Source organism: Camellia sinensis, chromosome 3 (assembly GCF_055761805.1).
Source record: "Camellia sinensis isolate YWXY chromosome 3, ASM5576180v1, whole genome shotgun sequence".
NCBI classification, from domain to species: domain Eukaryota; kingdom Viridiplantae; phylum Streptophyta; class Magnoliopsida; order Ericales; family Theaceae; genus Camellia; species Camellia sinensis.
In genome coordinates, this window is record NC_138963.1 from 172,997,324 (window position 1) to 173,019,750 (window position 22,427).

Here is a 22,427-nt window from a genome sequence, read left to right on the forward strand (position 1 = left end):
CTCGTTATAAATTGACGTAATAAAATTTTTTTTAACCAAGTCACAAATTTTTACATCAACCACAAAATTTTAAATATTTTGTTATGTCAATTTGTGATTTTGTAATTAATTTTGCAAAGTTTTATATTAAAATTACATATTTTTGTGATGAGATACATATGGATATAGTATGCACCCCGAAACCTCATTGTTTGGTAAAAAATAGAAACATTTTAGAAAACATTACATAAGAAAAAAAAGGACTTTTGAGGAGTAAATTTAATGATGAAATTTGACTTGAAATTTGATAATGCAATTTTTATGACATCATCAAAATTAAAACATGATTACAAAGAGATTTTTTTGAGAAGTAGATTTAATGATTAAAAAATTGAAATGAAAATTGATGGTGTCAAATAGAATGTGAACTATTAAAGTGAAATAGATAAAAATTGACTTTTTTTGCACTATAATAAGCTAAAAATAACTTTAATAATGTCATTAACATTTTATCATCGAGTATAAAATAAGAAACACCACTGCATACACATGCTGCCATAGTTGTTGGAAGTACAAAATAATTTCTTGTCGGTTTATCAAAAGAAAAAAAATTTAAAAAATCACAAAAATAACTAAAAAATGAAGTATATGATATAGATTCAAATTTAATATCACATAAACCATACATAGAATAGAATCATACACTTTAGAAACGACATAAAGTTCTTATATTATCAATTACAAACAATTGACAGTAAAACTTGTAGTGGCAATAAATGAAATAGATACAAAATGCATGAATTGTAACCTAGTGATGAGATTACAATCAACAGAAAGTTGATTATATATTAATTATTTTCACATAATAGTTTCAATCCCATAATAATTTTCTTGAGAGAGTAATGAGTTGAACCGGAGCATTAATAAATCAAAGTCATCCTGGGTCTTGATGAGGCTGAGACGCACATACCGCCTTTCTGCACCATATACACTTCCTCTCCGGCTGATTATACCATTCTCTCTCAGCACTTCATAGCAATCTTCTTCTTCATCCCTTTCACATTTCAACCATGCATAAGCTGCCCAAAAAAAAAAAATCAACTTCTAAATTGATTTTGTTTACAATCAACAAAATTAAAAATTAAAAAAAACACAAAACACAAGATATACGTGGTTCAACATTGTGTTTACATTCATAAAGAGCGGGAAAATAATTACAAAAGTCAAGACCCTCTCAACTGGTCCGCTTAACAATACTGTCAGGTTCTCGCACAAAAATCTTACCTAAAAATATATAGTAGTGAGTGAATAAGAATGATGATCACCTGGAGAAGGTCCTCTGAGTTCTTGATAAAAAGTGCAAAATTGGGGTTCAATTTTTTGGATAGAGAAGCGATTCGATTCTGATAATGCCTTGCTCAGAATTTCCCAGCGCTTCCTCATTGTTGTGAATCCAAACTCAAAAATATCACTACCATTATTCCCTTGGAAAATTGCTTTGAGTTGCTGCAATGCTATTAACTGGGTGTCATGAGAAACCCCAAAGCTAATTTGATCAGTATACTTTAACATTCTCTCATAAACTTCCTCATCCTTTATCAATGCCCACCTGTACAATAAAAAAACAACGCAATATAACTGTCTAGTTTGCATCGACTAAAAATGCTATGCACCCAGAAAAATATATAGAAAAGTGATCATAAAGTAGAATGTGTGACCTAATTTATTTTAAATATAATCCATACCAAATTTGAATCTACATCAAATACCTCATTTTCTGGACATTTTTCTAAAGGTTTTTTTTTTTTTTTTTCTTTCATCATGACTGAAACTCAGGGCTGGTGTGACAAATGTATTTTAGCAATTTTTGGTTAACTTCTGTTTTTGTTTTGTTTTTGTTCTTGTTTTTCTTTTTCAGTGTTACAAAAAAAATTTAAATTAAAAAAAAAAAAATCCATTATGGACAAAAAATAAGAAGCAAAAAAGTTAGAATTTTTCCACATGTACGGGCAATGTCCAGAATGGACTTATAAGATGACACGTGTTTTAACTTAGAGTTCAAAATAACAAACTTATGAAACCGCTTATCGAGTTGAATCATAATAGATAATTCCTAAAATTGTCTACATTTAATGTGGGATATCAACACTTATTCAAAATTTTAAAACTCTGTTTTGATCTTGAATTTATAGAGAAAAAAAGGGAAGGAAAAAAAGGACCACAAATCCAAACACAACCCAAGTAGAAATAATAGCAATACACTACTATGAAGCCAAGTTAATATTAACATTGGTTTAAATACTCAAGTGCATATATAAGTCCTAGAGTAGTTATAATTGGACTTACCCAAATCTGGAGCCAGCATGGCCAGTAAGCTTAGAAAGAGTAAACAACATGAGATCTTCATCAGCTGGTGCTGGAATTGCTGTAAAATGGGGCCAATAATAAGCATAATCATGAATTGTTTTCACTGAGGACCCTCTCAGCACTGCCTTCTTCAACTGACCATCAGGGTTGTTTGGTGAAGTCACAAACTCAATCATATTCATATTCACATCTGAAGTGTTCTTCCACATCGATGTATCTCCAACAAACTTATAGTCCATTGATCGGAAAAAGTTAGTCTGTGACCTATAGGGCTGCCAAAAAATATCCAGATTTTTTTGATCAGTAAAAATACAAACTCAAAATTTTTACCAGACTTGTCAATCTATGGTCCACGTTTATTTTATGAATAGTTCCCACACAATACCAATTCAATCTTCACCGCACGATCTTATTATTGGTTTATAGGATTTCTGTTTATAAATATATATATATATATATATGGTTATATTTGTGGAATTTGTGTTAGATTTATGAGTGAAAAATAATTTAAATAAATCAAAAACTTGATTATGACTGGAAAGTTAGAGAAGAATAGTTTTAATTTCTATTTATTTTTTGATAATAAATTTTGAACTTAAAAAAAATTACGAGAAACAAACTGAATTTGGATTATTGGGGTGTTTTTCTAGCTTAATTTTCTTAGATTTCGCACATTGGACTGAAAAACATTCAATATTTTTAAAATAAGCCTTGCTAACAAATGTTTTTGGAGTATAAGAAAAAGATAAAAAAAAAAAAAAAACTTTTTACACAAATTTTAACATTAACTAAAAAGTGGTTAGGTAGGTGTAAAAAAATTATGGACAATTTAAACTTAAAAGACTTCAAAAAAATCTTTAATCTGTCAAGAACTTTTATGTTTTCCACATGTTATCCAAAAAATACGCAAAACACTTTTACAACTGATTTAAAAATATTTAATCCAATAGTCTAAAGAGTCATAAATTGGGTTAGGAGAACAACCGGGTAGAAAGGGATGGTAGCTACGACTCCAGCAGGAGAAGAAGAGTTGGAAAGGGCATGAACTGCTACATTAAGGAGTTGGGTAGATCCAGCACCAAACACTATGAATCTCCCTTCTGTCACTGCATTCCCAACTCTCTCATGTAGTTTTCTGATGTGTTTTTCAAGCTCTTCTGAGATGATAGTGGCCATTGAATGCATAGCTCATTCTGTGCCACCCTGCCACTACTACTGCACCTTTAGCTGCATGTTGCATCCAGTAGGGCTCCAAGAATAACGTATTCCCACTACAAAACAACACACAATTCGGTAATAAGATGTACACAATCTTATTCTTATATAGGAAGAGACTGTTTTCGTAATTTGAAGTTATGAGATTGAGATCACAAAAGGTAAATTACACTGATATGTTTTGAGATTTGGAAAAAAATATAGCTACTTTCACAAATTTGGCATGATTAAATTAGGGCCTATAAGGTTTTCTAATTTATATAACACAAATCCTATTTTCATTAGTAATTCGTTAGTTATGTAGATAGAAAAATAAATATTGTCATATTTTTTTTCCTATTGAAATGTATATTTTATCTTATTTATTTTTGTACCTTCAACTTTTAGCTTTTGAAAAAAGAAAATCAATATAATTATGCCAAAAATCATTGGACTTTTTGTATGTTTTTTCAAATTTGAGGGAGGTTAGTGTAATTTAACCAAAAGAAATTGTAGTAAAAAGATTAAATTATTTTGTGAATGTGACATTTCAATTGTTAATATTATGTTGGAAAATTTTATTATACACACTCCATACTATATGTATCCTTGCTTATGTTATTTTCTTCTTTAGTTGTGATCAAATTTCTTCTTTAATTATGACATTATTTTGATATTTTGGTTATGAATTTTTTTTATTTGGTTATGACTTTAATTTTTTTAATTTTTTTTTTAGTTATGATTCAAAAAGTATAAAATTATGTTATTTTTTCTATAATTATAAGGTACATATAGTATACACCCTCATTGTCTCTCCCTATTATGGTACATGGTGACAAATTGGTAATATTTTCTAATATTTATTATATTTAATGCTACATATTATGTTTTTGTCATGTCTTTTTTTTTTTTGGGTGAATATGTTTTTGTCATGTCTTACCTGTATATTTACAAGGATGAGCCGTACACATATTTTACATCTTTATGGCCAAATCTCTTTAAATTGTATTTTGTTGGAGGATTTGATAAGAAAAATAAAAAGAAAAATACAATACAATCTCATTTTTATTTGGTTGTAATGGAAAATACATAGGAAAAGTGAGGAAAATGCAATTTTAATTTTTATCTTTTAAGTTCACCTTAGACTATTTTCTTTCTCATTTCTCAACTCAATTAAGTATGGTTTGAAATTTAAATCTTATCAATTCTTTTTCTTTTTCTATATATATATATATATATTTTTTTTTCCTTGCTATTTTTCTTATTAAATTTTTCAATTAAACACATTTCTTATCCAATCATATGATGGTGATCAGCATTTAAATTCAACTGAGCCTCCGTTTGGCAAGCAAAAAATCAGGCTTTTTTGGCTAAAATAGCCACAAAAAACAAAATAGGCTATTTTAGTCACAAAAAACAAAACATCAAATCTAACCCATAATCATTACAATCCTCTCTCACAAAAAAAGTCAAAAAAGCCAAAAATCCAAAAAACTCTTCCCAAACTAGGCTAAAATAGCCCAGGCTAAAATAGCCAAAAAACCAAAAAGCTAAAAAGCCAACCCACTTCCCAAACGGAGGCTGAGGGACTTGAATGTTGACATGGGTGTGGTGTGGCTACACCCACGTGGTATTCTATGAGCACCAATGTGTATCTTTAATTGTGTACCAATTTTTTCCTAGTTGCAGCACGTCTTAGGTAGAATTAAATATTATAAATTATTCAAAATACTTACGTAAGTGTGAATCTCTTTTAAAATTACCCACGTGAGTATTATGAATATTTTTTGTAATTTAGGCCTGGTTTGGCTTATACTATATAAGTCAAAAAGTCAAAAAGTTACTCCAAAATCCAAAAAGATATCACTATTCATCAAAAAAAAAAATTTAAAAAATCAATTTTCTTCCCAAAAAGTACAATTTGAATTGATGTAAAGCAGCGGCTGTGCAGCAAAAATGAAATGATTCGGTGTGATTTTCACACACACCGTTGTTCGTCCCATGGGGGCCATTACGGGTCCCGTTTTGATAATCTGAACCGTTCAATGTGTAGAAATCGTTGAGTACTATATGTCTGCAAAAAATCACATTGATCGGATATCGATAACTATATGATCAAATCAGTTATATACAACAAATGGATGGTGTTATAATTAATGATTGAAAAATAAATAAATCTGATCAGATAGCTATCGATATCCGATTAACGTGATTTTTTATTGGTACATAGTGTTCGACGAGTTACACACATTGAACGGTTCAGATTATTAAAATGGGACCCCTGATGACCCCCACGGGCCAAACAAAACAGTCCAATGTTTTGTACAAAAATTAGCCAATAATTTACAACTCCAATACACTCTAGCCGGTTGTACGGCTGGGGCCCACCCCTCTCTAATCATTTCTTACCCACTTTTTTTATATAATTTTTTAATACACATTTTTTTCATAAAAAGTCAAAAAGTTAACCCAAACCTCCATATTTTTTTTTTTGTCTTTTTTAGTCCAAAAAGACAAAAAGTGTACTTTTTTAGGACATCCCAAACCAGCCCTTACAATGAAATTTTCTAAACTTATTTTTCTTGTCCTTTTGTCTTCAAGTTTTTTAGGTTACTTATATATAAATCTTACTAAGGAAACTTATTATCTAATAGGTCCTATGAAAAAAATTTATTATAAAAAAAGTCACTAATCATAAGTTTTAGTGATAATTTATAAAAATCATAACAAAAAAAATTATTAATTGTCAATTTTTAGCAACGTATGTAAAAAATTATTTTTAACGATAATATTATCAAGACTTATTTTCAATAGGACTTGATGAAAATTAAGTCAAACTATTATGACCTATTGGTAATTTATTCAATTTTTTATTAAATACAGAATACCTTAGCTACATATGCACCACACAAGCCTTAAAGTTATAGTTGGTTCATAAATTTATAAATAGATTTGGACAGAAAAGAAAAATGAAATATATATATAAAATATGAATAAAATATATACTTATATTTTACTTAATTTTATATATATATTTTTAACTTTTTTTTCTTCTAAATTCCTCCCCAAATCAATGAACCAACACAACCTAAAGAAATCATTCCAAAGGAAACTAAACACTTCGGTGTAAGAAAATGAACAAGATCAATCACATGATTATTATTCATGTACGAGTGGTTTGGGAATTAACTATTTTAATTATTTTTTTGATATTTGATAAAGAAAAATACAAAAAAAAAAAAAAAATGATATGACAACTTGTATTTTGTTCCAAAAAAGTGTGATTTTTTATTTTTTATTTTTTTATTTTATTTTATTTTTTTGATGAAAGGAATCAAACACACAAGCCACTATGTACCTCCTTGTGGGCTTCTGATCACTATCGAATCAAATATTTTTATTCTTCTCGACTTAAAATTTAGACTTGTAAGAGCATCCTTAACGGAACTTTTAAAATATTTATCAAAATTATAATTTAGTAATAATGATAAAAAGTGGATTTTCAATGACTTGCTATTTTACTTACCAAATGAGAGGGTAATTTTTGGAGAGAATTGGACCGAGCTGTAAGATGGACTTGGCCCAAAGTGTGAAGGACTCAGTAAAAAGGCCGTAATGATATTTCGGCCCAGAAGAAGCATAGTTACTCCGGCCCAGGAGAGGTATGGTTACTCCGGTTAGGAGAGGTGTAATTGCTTCGGCCCAAGATGGTGTAAAGCTACTCCGGTCTGGAGGTAACTTGATGTTAGTCTGGTCTCAAAGTTAGTCCGGTTGCGGTGTATTATGGTTAGATCGGTCGGAGCTTGCTACTCAGAAGCTTGGTCTCAGCATACCATGGTAAAACGGGGGAAAACCGAGCTAAGGATAGTTCGGTCTTCTCTGTGGCTCAGCATAGCCAGTGTTACTTCGGTCAAATGGTGATTCGGCCATGGAGAAAACCATCCCACTTGGTTTAAGCAGTGGGGGAGGGTGTAAAAGGATAAGTATTATCCTTAGGAGTATGAATCCTAGGAGGACTCTGCATGGAGAAATACAAGTCCCACTAGGATTGTGCCACGGGAAACTTATAAAAGCTCACAAACATCACCTTGGAGGAGGTAATTGAACACAACCTTTCTGAGAACTTAGAGCTTTGTCTATTTGTCAAGTTCTCTGACTTAGGCATCGGAGAGGTTTCCGGCACACACCCGCCGGCTAGCTCACGTTTGTGTTTTCAGGTGACAAAGCGACGTCGTACGGAGGAGCATGGATTTGGTCAACAGGATTATACGAGGAGAATTATTTCCTCCCCGTACAATTGGCGCCGTCTGTGGGAAGAACAGACAAGAACAAAAACCTCTTGACTAAGCTTCTCCTTTTTCTCAAATCAATGGCACACATTGAAGAACTACCGCAGTCCGCCGTCGACGGGCTAACTCCAGACGGGGGCGCAAGGCGAGTAGGATTACCCTCTGTCCCTCCTATGACAGATCTGGAGCCCCAGCAACATAATTCCAGGAGGAGTGGCAGGGGAAGGCGGAATAGCAGCCCTTGTCACTCTCAAAGTCCTGACAGGCAAAGGAGGAGGATTGATCCTCAAGCCTTGGAAGATCGCGTGAAGGAGCAAGATGAACTAATTCGGAAGATGGCGGCGGACATGGAAGCATTAAAACGCCAGATGAAGACTAAAGATGTGGCGATAGGAGAGGGGCGCAAGCACAAGACGCCCCCTCGCCACTCAGAGAATCATAGTAGGAATACTACACCCTCCCAAGGAGAGAGCAGAAGCCTTAGGACAGGCGACACTCATTCCTTATCTTCCAGAACTCGTCACTCCAGGTCTGAGAGGACGAGATCCGAAAGATCATACACTGAAGGAAGCACGTATTGGCCCTCGCACTCACACCAAACCAGATCTAGACAAACAGAGCTGCCCAGGTCATCCGACTTACGAACCGTGCTCGAAGAAAAAGCACGATGCAAGGAGGATGCCAAGGCAAGGGATCCACACCGAGTCTCGGCCTTACAACGGTTGGCTCCTCGGACGCATGGAAGTGTCGAGGTTGGAATGCCAATACCGCAACCGGCCTACGAACCAACGGACAAAGCATTGGCAAGACTACAGACTTCGCCGTTTGTTCCAGCGATCGAAAATGCGCCCCTACCATCAGGCTTCCTTCAGCCGAAATTCACTACCTATGAAGGGAAGACGGACCCGTATTCGCACCTGAGCCACTTTCGCCAAGTCATGGCTGTGTACAGGCGAAACGAGGCCTTAATGTGCATACTCTTCCCGTCAAGTCTTGGTTCCCTAGGCTTGACTTGGTTCGAAAAGCTCCCAGAGGGCAGCATAGCCTCCTGGGCCCAATTGGCAGAAGCGTTTGTAACAAGGTTTCGAAAAAACACTAAAACGTCGGTGGAGATAGACCAGTTACTCTCCATCGACATGGGTGAAAAAGAGACCCTCAGATCTTACAACAGTCGCTACTGGGAGACATTCAACCAGATTGGAGACTGCCCCACCAATCTAGCCATTGCGCAATATAAAAGAGGCCTACCAGTAGGGAACAGACTAAGGGATTCGATTACCATGACGCCACCCCTCACTATGGAGGCCCTGATAGAGAGAGTGCATCAGCACATCAGGGTAGAAGAGGATGGCGCACGTGCCAAAGCAAAATCTGGTGCAACCGTAGTACCAGAAAAGAAGACCTCAGCAAAGGTCAATACAGTAGATCGGCATAATAAAAACGGGCGTGGCAGACGAGATAACAAAGAAGAGCCAGACAAAAGATGGTTGAGAATCCGCACTGCCATAACAACGGTGTTCAAAAAACCAATATATCGAATTCTGAGCGAAATAAAAGACGAGCCTTTTGTCAAGTGGCCAGCCAAGCTAGGGGAAGCTCAGAAAAATTACGATGACAGATCACGGTGCACCTTCCACAAAGAAAAGGGGCACCGAACTGAGAATTGCACGCCACTGAGACAGCACTTGGAAGAATTGGTGGCAGCAGGCCACTTGGACAAATACATTGAAGGAGGAACGCAGCCAGCCCCCCAAAACCATAACAACCCCAATGGAATGTCGCTCGATGCACCGCCTCAAGGTATTATCAATGTCATACATGGAGTTTTTAAACCTGAGCGCGTGTGCGAGCTCAGAGGGTCAATCAAAAAGGCTGAGCACTTTAGGGAAGTGTTAAGTACCCAACCTGCCACCAAGAAAGGGAGGACGGAGGCAACAAACATCATGTCTTTTTCGGATAAAGACCTGGATCGAATATACTGTCCTCACAATGATGCTCTGGTCGTCACTCTCCGAGTCAAGGATTTTGACGTCAAGCGGATTCTGATTGACCAGGGTAGTTCATGTGAGATCATGTACTACGATACATTCAAGCAACTGAAGCTGCAAGACAAAGACTTGGCGCCTGCAGTTTCTCCCCTGATTGGATTTAACTCCATGCCAGAGTGGCCTGTCGGCAAAATAATCCTTCCAGTCAGAGCAGGGAGTGTAACAAAACAAGTGGAGTTCTGGGTATTGAAGGTCCCCTCCACATACAACATCATCTTGGGCAGAACATGGCTGCATGCCATGCGTTCGGTAGCGTCATCATACCATCAGGTAATGCGGTTCCCCAACGACACCGGCATAATCGAAGAAGTCTATGGTGATCAGATCATGTCAAAACAATGCTTCGCCACAGCGAATGGAAGCCGAGCTGCCAAAGGATACGTTCATTCGGTGGAAGAACCAAAAAGTAATGAACTATTCGCGGACGTCGGCAAAGAGGCTGATCAGAAAGCGGTGGAGGACTTGGTGGAGGTAAAAATAGATGAGAAGAACCCGGATAAGTTCTTCTTGCTTGGCTCATCGTTGTCCAGCACTGAGAGATTAGAGGTCCTGGAATTCTTGACCTCTAATATCGAAGTGTTTGCCTGGACACCTTACGACATGCCAGGTATTGATCCAAACTTCATCAGTCACCAACTCAATGTCCACCCATCCGCCAGACCAGTCATCCAACGCACACGCAGATCGGCACTCCACCACGCCGAAATAGTGGCAGAAGAGGTAGGCAACCTGCTGGAGGCAGGAGCAATAAGAGAAGTGCACTACCCAAGATGGATCTCCAACACAGTCGTAGTGCCAAAAAAGAATGGTAAATGGCGTGTCTGCGTCGACTACAAAACAGTCAACAAGGCGTGCCCAAAAGATAGCTTTCCTCTACCAAGGATAGATCAACTGGTGGACCTAACGGCAGGGCATAACCGACTTAGCTTTTTGGATGCATACAGAGGCTACCACCAGATCGCCATGCATGAACCAGACCAGGAGGTCACATCCTTCACGACACCAAGGGGATTATATTGCTACAAGGTCATGCCCTTTGGCCTAAAGAATGCAGGGGCGACATTCCAACGGATGGTCACCAAGATGTTTGAACCATTGTTAGGCAGAACAATGGAGGCTTACATCGACGACATGGTGGTCAAGAGCAAGGATGAGAAACGACCATCTTAAAGATCTAGGCGAGATGTTCCAGATCCTGAAGAAACACAAGTTGCGCCTCAATGCGTCCAAATGCGCATTCGGAGTTGGATCTGGTAAATTCTTGGGCTTCCTGGTGGCCAACCGAGGTATAGAGGCAGACCCCTCTCAGATTAAAGCAATCCAGGAGTTGGAGAGACCAAACTCTGTCAAAGAAGTACAGCATCTAACCGGTATGGCAGCTGCGCTCAACCGGTTCATAAGCAGGTTATCAGACAGACTACGACCATTCTTCCAAGCTTTAAAGGCCAAGTTTGAGTGGGATGAAGAATGCGACCGAGCTCTGGAAAGCTTAAAGGAATACATGTCTTCCCCACCACTACTTGTTACTCCAGTACCTGGAGAAGAACTCTTTTTGTACCTGGCAGTCTCTCAACACGCAGTTAGCGCAGTGTTGGTTCGTGCAGAAGGAATACAACACTTGCCCATCTTTTATGTCAGCAAAACATTGTTGGGAGCCGAAACAAGGTACTTGCCCCTGGAGAAACTAGCATTAGCATTAATGATGGCATCCAGAAAATTGGCGCACTACTTTCACGCCCACACCATAGTCGTCCTCACAGCCTTTCCACTAAAAGCTCTGTTTGAAAGGGCGAACTTTAGTGGGCGAATTTTGAAATGGGCAGTCGAGTTGGGACAATTCGACATCAAGTTCCAACCCAAGACCGCAATAAAAGCCCAATCCTTGGCAGACTTCTTCGCAGAGTTTACTCCTGGAAGTCATCATATCTGCCCAGTCGACTTAACTGACACAACCGAGCTAGGGACAGAAGTTGACGCCGGAATAGCGCAAAACCTAGTAGAAGGTAGTCAACCAAGCACCAGGGCAGACCATACTAAGGACAACAAGGAAGAGACAAACAAAGGCTCACCAGCAGTTCAAACAGAGGACGAAGGGCAGACAGCCAACATGGACCTTGAAGAAAACACCATTCTTGACCCCACTGCATCATCTGATCCTTCCACTTGCTGGAAGCTATTCGTTGGAGAGATGTGGAAGCTCTTTGTCGATGGAGCATCTAACCGACATGGTGCAGGGCTTGGCATAGTCCTCATCTCTCCAGACGGCCTGGTTGTAGAGCAAGCAATCAACCTTGGCTTCCCAGCATCCAACAATGAAGCGGAGTATGAGGCGCTTCTCGCAGGACTCAAGTCGGCATACTACATGAAGGCAACCGAACTAATGGTATACAGTGACTCTCTGCTGGTGGTAAACCAAATTTCTGGCGAATACGAAGCAAAGGATGACAGAATGGCCAAGTACCAAGAGTTAGTCAGAACAGAGATCAAGAAGTTTGATGTAGTAAGAATAGAACAAATTGGTAGAGAGGAAAACTGCCGAGCGGACGAACTAGCAGGCCTTGCCTCAATGGCAGATACATCAATCCCTCATCCATTACTCATCGACTTCTTACCAAGACCAAGCATAGAAGACCCCGAAGCAGAAGAAATATGCTGCACAGAATTAGGCCCTTCTTGGATGGATCCCATCATCCTGTTCCTAAAAGACGGCATCCTACCAGAAGAGAAAAAAGAAGCCAACAGAATAAGGGCAAAGTCACAGCGATTTTGGCTATCTCCATCTTTGGCATTATACAAGAAGTCATTCTCTGGGCCTTACCTCAAGTGCGTTCATCCCAGCAAAGTAGAAGCATTCTTGTTCGAAATACACGAAGGGGTGTGTGGAAGTCATCAAGGGGGAAGGTCGCTCGCTTACAGGGCTATTTCGCAAGGATATTGGTGGCCCTATATGCAAGTAGACTCAGAGAAATATGTGAAAAAGTGTGAGAAATGCCAAAAATTCGCGCACCAAATACATCAACCAGCAAGAGAACTCCTACCATTAACTAGCCCATGGCATTTCGCAATGTGGGGCTTGGACATAGTAGGACCTCTTCCAATAGCGCCCGGGGGCAGAAAATTCTTTCTCGCAGCAACAGACTACTTCACAAAGTGGGTGGAAGCAGAAGCATTGGCGTCAATCAAAGAAAAAGATGTGAAGAAGTTTGTTTGGCAGAATATTATCACTCGGTTTGGCATACCAAAAGCACTGATATCTGACAATGGAACTCAGTTCGACGGCAGAATCTTTAGAAGCTTTTGTGAAGAGTACAAGATAGAGTTCTACAATTCTACACCAGCATATCCTCAAGCAAATGGGCAAGCTGAAGCATCAAATAAAGTCATCTTGGATGGACTAAAGAAAAGGCTAGAGAAAGCAAAAGGCAAATGGGCAGATGAACTTCCTCACGTCTTATGGGCTTACCGCACCACGCCTCGGCGATCAACTGGAGAAACACCATTCTCCTTAGCCTATGGAATGGAAACAGTGATCCCACTAGAAGTTGGCCTCCCCACAATTCGAAGCGAAAATTTTGATCTAAACTTAAATGGAGAAGCCATAGCCTTAGAACTCGAACTTGCAGAAGAAAGAAGAGAAAGAGCACTAGTCCACATCGCCTCATACCAACGAGAGTTAATCAGAAAATACAGCAAAAAGGTTCATCCAAGACAATTCAAGATTAGGGATTGGGTACTACGCAAAGTAATGGGAAACACCTTGATCCCAGGAGACGGCAAGTTAGGCCCAAATTGGGAAGGTCCTTATAAGGTGGTTGGGTTAGCAGGCAAAGGGGCATACCACCTAGAAGACAAGGATGGCAAGGCAATCCCTAGGCCATGGAATACAACCAATCTCAAGTTATTTTACTTTTAGCTTTTCTTTTTCAAACATATGTAATTTTTTCTTCCTTCAATACAATAAGAAATTCTTTTTAGCAGAAGTTGTTCCTCGTAGAAGTTAGCTTTAGTAAAAATTAGGCGCATTGCAAGCATTTTATTCTAAGTTAGTCGGAAAAACTAACTTAGGGGTTGGCTGGAATAAACCAACACCTGTTACTCTTCAGCCGAAGTAAGTGCAAGGCTGAAGAGTGGTTGGCTGGAATAAACCAACAACTGTTACTCTTCAGCCGAAGTAAGTGCAAGGCTGAAGAGTGGTTGGCTGGAATAAACCAACACCTGTTACTCTTCAGCCGAAGTAAGTGCAAGGCTGAAGAGTGGTTGACTGGAATAAACCAACACCTGTTTCTCTTCAGTCGAAGTAAGTGCATGGCTGAAGAGTGGTTGGCTGGAATAAACCAACACCTGTTACTCTTCAGCCGAAGTAAGTGCAAGGCTGAAGAGTGGTTGGCTGGAATAAACCAACTCTTGTTACTCTTCAGCCGAAGTAAGTGCATGGCTGAAGAGTGGTTGGCTGGAATAAACCAACACTTATTACTCTTCAGCCGAAGTAAGTGCAAGGCTGAAGAGTGGTTGGCTGGAATAAACCAACACTTGTTGCTCTTCAGCCGAAGTAAGTGCATGGCCGAAGAGTGGTTGGCTGGAATAAACCAACTCTTGTTACTCTTCAGCCGAAGTAAGTGCATGGCTGAAGAGTGGTTGGCTGGAATAAACCAACACTTATTACTCTTCAGTCGAAGTAAGTGCAAGGCTGAAGAGTGGTTGGCTGGAATAAACCAACACTTGTTGCTCTTCAGCCGAAGTAAGTGCATGGCCGAAGAGTGGTTGGCTGGAATAAACCAACTCTTGTTACTCTTCAGCCTAAGTAAGGGTATGGCTTAAACTGGATTGGCTAGATTAAAACACTTTGTACTCCTCAGCCGAAGTGATTATATCGGGTAAGGAGTGGTTGGCTAATAAGCATATTTTAACCAGCCAAAACTGAAATAACAGTTGGGGTAACTGAAGGCATTACAAAATACAAGCATACACATCAAAACCGGAGTAAGAGTTGCGTAAAATTTTCATTCAAAGAAAAGTCATTACAAAGGGGCATAGTTCGGCTACAAAGGAAAAAAGTACAAAATCAGGAAAAAAGTTCTTCAATATTAGCATCAAAACCTGCATCACCACCAACTTGAAGACCGGTTTCTTGAGGGAGCTCATTCACAATGGGGAGAGTCGCTTCGGCTGGAACCACGGTTTCACTGGGAAGATCATCTGTTAGGTCTTCCATAGTGGGCACCGACCGAACTGGCTGGTCCACATTATCGACCGGAGTATCTTCAGAAGAGGAGTCATCGGATTCTGACCCTTCCAGAAACTCTTGTTGCAGAGTATTGGCGTAGTCCGCAAGAGAGCTCGGTATAAAATAGGCTGGAGGGTTGAAAACCTCGGTCTGTGGATCGAGACCGAGCTTCTCAACGGCCGCCCTCCAGCCGCACTTGAAGAACAACTCCTTGGCAGCATCGCACTGTTTCACATATGCTTCCTCCGCCTTCTTGTAACCCTGCTTGTAACCCTGCTTTTCGGCCGCCTCCGCGCTCTTTTTTAGTTGGCTTATTTCGGTATCTTTTCTCTTTTCAAGTTTTACCAGCTCGCGCAGATATTTGTCCTTCATAGCAATAGCCGCTTTCTGCCTCTCTGCCTCGGCCGAACTAACCAGATCGGCAAGACGGCCGTTCTCCGCTTGTAGCTCGGCCATTTTCTTTTCGGCTTCTTCTAGCTCGGCCGCTTTTGCTTCGGCTTCAGCCATTGCCTGCCTTGTGGTTTTTCTAAGCTCCTGGACTTTCTTGTAAGTTACGTTGTTCTTCTGTAAGGTCTGACAAAACGAAGAGTCTCTTGAGCCGAAGTAAAAGTTGGAGAATTTAAACAAGAAAAAACAGACAGAGCTACTTACCAAAATCATGGACTTCGATGTAGACCGGATGGACTTCATCTCGGTGTTCAATTGCTTGAGGTGGTGCTCCATGTCCTTGGGGAGGCACACACTTTTGGCCAGATTAAAAGCCAATAGATGATCTTTTTCGGCAACAACCGAATCAGTAGCTTTGATGTCTCGGTCGTTGAAGGTCAGCTGCGGAGCCCATTTCAAAGATTCTGCTCGGTCAGTTTGCTCCGGTTGGGGGGCAGGTTGAGGACTTTGAGGGACGGATTCGACTTCATCGACAAGTTGCTGTTCGGTCGATGCTGATCGGGCACGTTTGGAAGGGCGAGATGAAGAAGGTTGCTGAGAAGGGAGGGCCACAACGGCAGGCTGCGTTTCTAAGGATGGTTGCACTTCGGCCCTGGTTGTTGCGGTCAGAAGGGCCCTAACTCTGCTTTTCTTCGCCATCTCTTCTTCGGCAGTTAATGGGACAAGTCGTATTTCGGGTAAGGTTGGGTCCGGTTCTGGTGCTTCCTCGAGAAGGAAATTGGTTACTCTTGCTTTTCGGCGACCGCTATACCGATAGGTCGGCTCAAAGTTTAGAAGCTTAGCCCAACTCCTTTCTTGACACCGTAGTGCGGCTCGCAAAATCGCAAGGTTGGGATAGCTATATAGGGAACGGAGGTGGGCGAAATCTGCAAAAGAAGAACTGTTAGTTCGGTTAATAGACTAAAAAACCGAAATAATAAAAATACAAGGAAGAAGACCGAAGTCAAATTACCGGGCTCCCCCTTTTTCCAATTTATGGGCCGGCCAAGAATTTGGGCTTGAAAATCCTCAAAGTTCCCAGAGACCCAGAAAAAATCATCGTCGTTAAGATCTTTGTCCTGTGTGTGTTTAACTATCTTCTCTCGGCGGTGGCGAATCCTAAGGTAATAGACCCACCCAGCATCTTTTGAGTCGATGGAGTATTGATGAAAAATTTCGGCCAGGCCGAGGTTTAGTCCTGTTTGGTGGTTCAGTGCGGCTATTCCCATTATAATGCGATATGTATTGGTGGACAGTTGGGTGGGGCATAATCTAGTCTGCCTAAGAAATTCACAGATCAGCGGTTGGACAGGAAACCGTAGTCCGGTTTCTATTATGGATTAAAGGGTAAAAGGGACGTAGCCTTCTTTTTCCCAGGGAATAACATCTTTTTCGGCTAACATCAGATAGACGTCTTCGGGAATATGGTAATCCTTCTTAAATTCGGCCATGCCACCAGGTGTCTCAACTAGATACCTATACTTACCCATCTGATGTATAATTTACTTATAATTTATATCGGTGCAAAAATCGTGCTCAGTAGCTCGGTTGAGCGTACGCAGGAGTGCCTGGGTAACCTAAGTCTGCAAAGTAGAAAACAGAGGGGGTTAAAGCACTGATCGTTGGACCGTGCTACAATTTAAAAGCAAGGTATAAGAGCCCTACTTCGGCCTCAAAAACTGGTTCTATCTCGGTTCATCAAAAGGTTTGGTAGCTCGGTTTGGGCAGGTTGCTCGGTAGACCGGTTTAACGTCTAGGGGCAGCTTTCTGAGTTCGGTCTAAAAAAACTAAGAAAGCTGGTTTAGCCCCAAGGCCTAAATCGGTTGCAGTGTGAATAAAGTTATTTCGGTTAAGCCTCTAGGGGCAGCTTTCTGAGTTCGGTTTAGAAACTAAGAAAGCTGGCTTGGCCCCAGAAGCTTAGTTCGGTTGAAAACCGAGGTTCCTAGTTTGATATGTTCGAAACTCGGTGATCTTATTTCGGCTAAAGTGAGTCAGGCGTTAGTGACTCTTTGAGACTTTCAAGTTCTAAGTTCGGTTATTAACTACGGTGATCTACCGATATTGGACAAACAGTATCCTAGTTCGGTTGCTATGTGATTTTGGATCTAAGACTGGTTTTCTACATAATAGTTCATACACACATGAAGTTCTATTGGTTTTTTCATAAAAATACAGAAGCAAAAGCAACAAAGGGAAGAAAGTGTTTGCAAAAAACATACAAAACAAGATATACAGTTGCATAAAACGAATGTAAAACAAAAACATGAAGGGAAAGTGGATTTGCTTACCAGATTGAAGAAGAAGGGACTGAAGATGAAAACTGTTGCAGTAAAGAAAGAACACGAACAGCAAGAACACAGAGAGAGAAGATGAAGAAATGGCAAAAGTAAAGGGACCTAGCCTCAGGGAGTGTTTTTGTTAGAAAGCCCAAAATTTGGGCGGGACTGTTCAAAATTCACGAAGTACGAAAGACGGCGTGACAGCCGTCCTCAGCCTATCAGAATCTGCCACGTGTCATTGGAAGGGGAAGCGTTACAGTCGCTGTGATTGAAGAGACGTTTTGACCGAACAGAGTGAAGCCCGACGTAAAATTAGCTCGGCTGGAGAAGCTAAAGGGTTTTTAGCTCGGCTGGAAAGGCTTAATAAACTTCAGCTCGGTTAGTAGACTGGTAATCCCAATCACGCTGTGCAGATGGAATTAAGGGGCAATTGAGAGGGTAATTTTTGGAGAGAATTGGACCGAGCTGTAAGATGGACTTGGCCCAAAGTGTGAAGGACTCAGTAAAAAGGCCGTAATGATATTTCGGCCCAGAAGAAGCATAGTTACTCCGGCCCAGGAGAGGTATGGTTACTCCGGTTAGGAGAGGTGTAATTGCTTCGGCCCAAGATGGTGTAAAGCTACTCCGGTCTGGAGGTAACTTGATGTTAGTCCGGTCTCAAAGTTAGTCCGGTTGCGGTGTATTATGGTTAGATCGGTCGGAGCTTGCTACTCAGAAGCTTGGTCTCAGCATACCATGGTTGAACGAGGGAAAACCGAGCTAAGGATAGTTCGGTCTTCTCTGTGGCTTAACATAGCCAGTGTTACTTCGGTCAAATGGTGATTCGGCCATGGAGAAAACCATCCCACTTGGTTTAAGCAGTGGGGGAGGGTGTAAAAGGATAAGTATTATCCTTAGGAGTATGAATCCTAGGAGGACTCTGCATGGAGAAATACAAGTCCCACTAGGATTGTGCCACGGGAAACTTATAAAAGCTCACAAACATCACCTTGGAGGAGGTAATTGAACACAACCTTTCTGAGAACTTAGAGCTTTGTCTATTTGTCAAGTTCTCTGACTTAGGCATCGGAGAAGTTTCCGGCACACACCCGCCGGCTAGCTCACGTTTGTGTTTTCAGGTGACAAAGCGACGTCGTACGGAGGAGCGTGGATTTGGTCAACAGGATTATACGAGGAGAATTATTTCCTCCCCGTACAATTGTCATATGACATATGTCATATCTGTTCTCAAATTTGACAAGTAAAATAGTAATTGCCAAACATGCCACATCAGAAAATATGAACATATTTGTGGCTCCAAATTCAATTGAAAAAACAGAATTGAAGCAGTAGAAAATCAAGTAATTTTTCAAATTGAATTATATTTAATTTTTTTTCTTCTAATTTTTCAAAAAAATTTCATTTTTTATATTTGCCTAGTCGGGAATAATATAAATATATAATTTTTTTTTTTACAAATAGTTAAAAAAGGTCATAAAAGATAAAAAAATAAACAAAAATAAAATCGTAAAAAAATCTATATTCAAACAACACCTACAAACTTGGAGGGAAAGTTGGCTGAGAATTGCCAAAATAACAAGTGACCATTGGAGCACCATTATTATAATTTGATAAAATAACATTATTTATTGTCAAATTATAATAATAATAGTAGTATTATAGTAACAACCATCGGAGATGCTCTTAGCTATGGAATGGAAATTGTATGTAATCCAGCACTAGTCGAGACAAAGCTCCAGAGACCCTTTTTAAAAAAAAATCATATATCCCTGTGTATTTGACCTTCTTAGATTTCATTTAATTGAAAACACATTTTTAGTTTGATTTAAAAAATTTATTTCAGAATTTTTTTAAAATTTAAAATTAATTTAGGAAAAGAAATAAAGAAAATAAAAAACATCAATCAGTGTGTTTGGTTTGAGTGTTTTGAATTAAGTTTTTTTAAAATTGAGTTTTCTGGTTTTTTTTTAATTGAATATTTTTTAAATTTTAATTTTTTTTTTTACTTTTTTAGATGCACCTTACTTAGATGTATTTAAAAAGTAAAAAATTTGTGAAAAAATATTTAAAAAATTAATAAATACAAAAAATGAACTGAATTTTTATATATTTTTTTGTATTTTTGGTATTTAGTGAATTTTTAAAAGGTTTTTGCACAAATTTTTTACTTTTTAGGTATATTTATGTTAGGTATGTCTAAAAATTAAAAAAACTGCTTAAAATATTTAAAAAATTTAGTAAAAACAAAAAAATACGAAAAATAAGAAAGTAGAATTTTCTGAAAAGTATTTTTGGAAAACTCTAACCAAGCAAAGTGAATTATATTTATATAATTTTATCTTATGTGAGGCCAAAAAATATTTTTAAAAATTTAAAAATTATATATTTTTTTAAAGGCAAATTACAAACACCCCCCTCGAGGTTTGTTGAAAATACAGATTCCTCTTGAGATTTGAGAAATTACATCCCACCCCCTGAGGTTTATATTTTCATAACAAATTGCCCCCTGAGGTTTTTATTTTCATACAGATTCCCCCGTAATTTCTCCTAATTTGTCATGAAAATTTAACCCTCAGGGGGTAATTTGTAATTTCTCAAACCTCAAGGAAGAATCTGCATTTTACCAAATCTCGAGGAGGGTGTTTATAATTTGCCCTTTTTTTAAACTAGTTTTCATTTTTTTTAAAAAAATTCTAAATTTTTTTTTTCCTCTCTTAAACACAAACCAAACATGACTTTTTTATTCTCATGTTCACTCTTCTTTTAACGCTGTGTTTGATTGAGAGATTTGAAAAGTGTTTTGAAAAGCAAAAGGGAAGAGGTATATGAAATTCGTGAAATTTAGATATATTTTATTTATATTTCATCCATCTTTTTCCTTTCTCTTTTTAAATTTTTTTTCAAATCTCTCAACCAAACGAAACGTAAGAGTTTCATCTTTCTAGAGAGAGAGAGAGAGAGAGAGAGAGAGAGAGAGAGAGAGAGAGAGAGAGAGAGAGAGGAGGAGGAGGAGGAGGAGGAGGAGGAGGAGACCTGTCTACATCTGCAGAACAAGCAGCGGAAAATTGAGAGCAATCAGGGCCACCAAAGCATGTATTGCACTCACAAACTGGTTTTCCATCAACAACTAAACCATCTAAGTAGGCTCTTCCATGGCCTGAGCATGGCTGTGCTGCCACATCTTCAGCTTCCACTGCAGCTCTTATGCTCCAACTCAGCTTCCATTTCTCACCCACAACCAAGTATACTATCAACAATAGATTTACTACCACAGATGTCCCTAAACACATTCCATACTTAGCTATCTTGCCTGCCATTTTTTCCCTTCTTTTTGCTCATCTCTTCATAGTATGCTTTTCATTCCTAAATTATCAGAAAAAAAATTGGCTATGGTCCATGGCAGTCAATTCTTCTCGTGCGATACATACGTACGAAATAAGATCTGTGATATGATATGCTCTATTCCTAAATTCTTATGTTTTTCTATCTCAGTTCCTTAGGAAAAGTTGCTTTCACTTTCCTTTTTTTGGGCATCTTATAGGTGGGGTGTCCCCTGTATTGTTGTCACTAATGAGCTCTGACATTTGTTAAGGCTGAGCTTTCCAATTACTTAGGTATCGCTCGGTAACATTTACGTTTTTAATTTTTTATTTATATTTATAAAAAATTTAAAAATTTAAATAAAAACTTGTTTAGTAAAATTTTTTATTTATAAATTTGGCCAAAAAATGAAAACACAAAAAATGTATTTCCGTTTTCAGTTTTCAGTTTTTTTTTTTTACCACCCAACACTAGCCACCACCCGCCACCATTTTCCACCACCGTCTTCCGCCACCACCACCCACCACCCATCCCTCACCACCACTTGCCACCACCACTCACCAGCCACCACCCACCTGCCACCCACTCTCCACCACCACCCACCTGCCATCAATCTGCCATCACCCACCACCCGCCACTACCATCCACCGCCCACCACCACCACCACCACCACCACCACCACCACCACCCGACACCTACTTTCCACCACCACTCACCACCCACCACCATCCACCCACCACCACCAGCAACCTGCCACCCACCTGCCACCATCACCACCACCATCACCCACCACCCACCTGCCACCACCCACCTGCCACCACCACCCACCACCCACTCGTTGCCACCTACCACCCACCACTCGCCACCACCGCCACCACCACCACCACCACCATCACCACCCACTCGTTACCACTTACCACCCGCCACCATCACCCACCCACCCACCATCACCATCAACCACCCACTCGCCACCACCTGCCATCCGCCACCCACCTGCCATCACCACCCGCCACCACCACCATCACCACCCACTCGTTACCACCCACCCACCCACCTACCCGCCACCACCGCTCGCCACCACCTGCCATCCGCTACCCACTTGCCACCACCACCATCGCTACCCGCTCGCTATCACCCGCCACCGTCACCCATCCACCCACCCGCCACCACCCACCACCACTAGCTACCCACCAACCACCGTCACCAGTTTCCACCACCGTCTTCCGCCGCTACTTACTATTTCTCACTCTTTTTTATATTTAAAATTTTTTTAAAACATTTTGTCAATTATCAAACGCGT

The 22,427-nt window shown here is 39.5% G+C and overlaps 1 pseudogene across 1 annotated transcript; it reads right to left on the reverse strand.

Moving 5' to 3' along the window:
* Window positions 1-668: 668 nt before the first annotated feature.
* Window positions 669-21,218, reverse strand: LOC114304115 (tryptophan aminotransferase-related protein 3-like; annotated as a pseudogene). The gene is made up of 5 exons (XR_014364772.1): window positions 20,840-21,218; window positions 3,331-3,617; window positions 2,326-2,618; window positions 1,305-1,588; window positions 669-1,058 (listed from the first exon to the last, which is right to left on the reverse strand). The product of XR_014364772.1 is annotated as a tryptophan aminotransferase-related protein 3-like (transcript).
* Window positions 21,219-22,427: the final 1,209 nt, after the last annotated feature.